Below are 2,935 nucleotides of genomic sequence, written 5' to 3'. Positions count from 1 at the left end.
GGAGAAACTTAAAAACATAAAGTCTTTGTGAGCAGCTCACACGTGTGAGGTAACAAGTGAAGGACCTGCCCCTGCCCCAGGGACACTGCGGTGTTTTGCCTTTGCTTTAGTAAGTTGTAAAAGTGATTAGGCATATATATTCTAACAAATACAGAGCTGCATAACAGTAGAGTCAATTTTACCAAGCCACATGAAGTTGTAAGGTGAATGACTCTATTAACTGTGTTATGAGATTAAAGCAGAAAATGTTTGCTTGATACAGTTGCTGGTTCAGAAGAATAATTTCCTACCAACAAAATCAAGGATTTCTCTAAAACAGGTTTCAAGACAACAATCTGGCACTTTCCCTCCTTCCATCATGCTCCCAATGCTAGTGTGAGCTACATGCACACTCCCACACTTGGGCTCATAAGCAGCAGTTATGATAAATACCAGGGTCAGCATATCATATGGAGACAAAGACTTGAAAAGTATTCTTCATGAGATCATGCCCCTCAGAGAAAAAACTAAATCTAAACAGATTTCAATGACTAGGTTGGAAATGAAATGGTTGCCAGTCTGATAAAAATCCAATGAGGAGCTCGAAAATTCAGATAGGGACAATATCTGTTTTTTTCCCCCAAGTCTTCTTGCTACAATGTAGTTACACTGTTCCTCTGTTTCTGTTCATTCAGTTTGTTCCACTATTATTAAAATGGAGGAAAGGGCTACACAATGTACTACATTTGATTTGAAAGCTGCTCCACTGTGGGAGGAAAACAAGTACATTTAAAATAAGACAGATATGCTATCTCTTCTGGTTACTGTTACAGTTCTAGGTGAGAACAAAAGCATGGTGCAGGTTCAAAAGCCATCTCTAGCTCCCATAAGGTGCTCTATGTTCTTGACTTGCACTGACAGTATAGAATAAGACACTGTTTCTCATGTGGCCATCTCATTAAGAATCAAAACACATCAGGTTTCTGTCCTACGTGTACCAGAACATGTTTTGGTCAGGTATAAAATGGAATAATTTCAAAGTTGATATATCTACAAGTAAAAAGGCTTACAGGGAAGAGTTTCATCTGGCATATTGACATAGAGTTCCAGGTTTTCAAAAGTCGCCTCTCCAGACAATTTCTGTAGTGGTCCATGTAAACAAAACACAGGTAAGAATGGTCTTTCTGGAGCTGTGCTCATCAAACAGTAGGATTACCTGAAAGAGTGGTGTTGGCTAAACGTAAGACCAGCAGAGGGTGAGCCTCTGTGTTAAACACCCAGTGGTCTAAAGGTAGAAGGTCATCGCCAGAGGACAGCAGGTACAAGTATTTTTAATGTTTCAGCAAGAAAAAGGCTTTGCTGCACCTCATCATGCACAGGGGTCAGGGAGTATATATCCTTGACACCAGAAAATCCACCGCTGACTCTGCAGGACTTTTCAATAGCCAGTGCTGCTTCCCAGGCCCACTGCCTGTATCTTGGGTCATGGGTCAATCGCCATAGATACCAATAGGTTTCAATTACTTCTGGATGAAGGATGTAATACTTTTCAGCTTGTCACACAGCTACTGTTTCCACTGCACCATCAAACTTGAATGACTCAGGACCTAGTTTCAATGCAGTTCTGTCATATGACTCATGACAAGTTCATGCAATTCTTCCCCTAGTTCTAAATAGTGACCAACTTTATCCTTTCTGGAACCATCTGCTCCAAGTGCAAACATTCCCCCAGCAAAGCAGGCCACGTGACCCATCTTCCTTTCCAAGTGTCCATTCTTCCATTCTCCAATAAAGACCAGACCTCCTCGGGACTTCTTAATAAGATGTTTTTCTATAGCCTTGACAGCATCGTCATACATCCTTCTTGCCTCGTGGTATGTTTTATCTTACCTCAGCCATACTTTCATAAAACTAAGTATTCATAAAAACTATCTCCCAGACCACCAACTGATATGTGATACTGACCCCAGCGCCCTGTTCTTAGATTTAAATAATTTGGATAAAGACCATTTGGGCGTTCCATTTTCTGTAGTAGTTTCTAAATGTGCATGACCTTATTATAATAAGTCAGGTCACCAGTCAAGTAGCTGAGGTGCACAAACTCCATGTGCAGGGTGCCAAATTCAGCTAGGATGCTGCTGCCTGCAGGCGCCCAGCCCCAGTTTCGACCTACTCCACTTTTCAGGTTTACCATTGCCCAAGGAATCCCAGTAGGCGTGTTAAAGGCAGGAAGGAGTTTCTCAGCCAACTGCACTGCTTTAGTATTGAATATTTCCTCTCTTGTCAGGTAATATGCAGCGAGGATCCCTCCAATAAAGCAAATGTTAACATCAAACACAGACACTTCCGAATTCACACTGAATTCAAGGTTTTTTTCAATCCATCTCTGCCCATCCATGAATTCATCAGGAAGCCCCATAATATAAAGGGTGTCCAAAGCATCCACTATGGTGGCACCCATCTGTGAGCTTCCAAATATGTTAGTGGAATGCCCTTTCCTTGCAATGGGCCTGAGCTCATTATGTCCCCATCCATATGTTCTGTAAGTATCCCATGCATGTTTCATCATCTCTTTAATTTTGTCTCTTTTCTTCCTGATCTCAGTGTCTTCTGGATCCCCAATGCTGACTCCTATGCACTGTGGGACAGGGAGGGACGAGTGGCAGTACCCTGGTCTCTTTTGTTTTCATTGCTTGGGCTACTTTATTTTTCTCTGTCTGAATTTCTGTACGGATTTCCTCTCTTGACTTTCTTAATTTTTCTTTTGCTTCTTCCAAGGCCTTCTCATGATCAGCTCTAATCTTATTTCTCTGACGCTCTTCTTCCCTGTGTCTGTGTTCGTCGGGTCCGTGGATCAGGAAGATTCTGGGGGTTTTTAGCTCCTTTTGCGGGCATCTAAGTAAGGAATTAACACATCTTCTAAGCCTAGATCAAAGCGTTTGGTTTTTTTTTTTTT

The 2,935-nt window shown here is 41.8% G+C and overlaps 1 pseudogene; it reads right to left on the bottom strand.

The window, feature by feature from the left end:
• Positions 1-1,178: 1,178 nt before the first annotated feature.
• LOC116097494 overlaps positions 1,179-2,935 on the bottom strand; it is a 2,561-nt pseudogene continuing 804 nt past the window's right edge.

This window comes from Mastomys coucha, chromosome X (genome assembly GCF_008632895.1).
Source record: "Mastomys coucha isolate ucsf_1 chromosome X, UCSF_Mcou_1, whole genome shotgun sequence".
Lineage (NCBI taxonomy): Eukaryota > Metazoa > Chordata > Mammalia > Rodentia > Muridae > Mastomys > Mastomys coucha.
The sequence above is the reverse complement of the archived record's forward strand: the minus strand, read 5'-3'. Positions and strand labels throughout refer to the sequence as shown.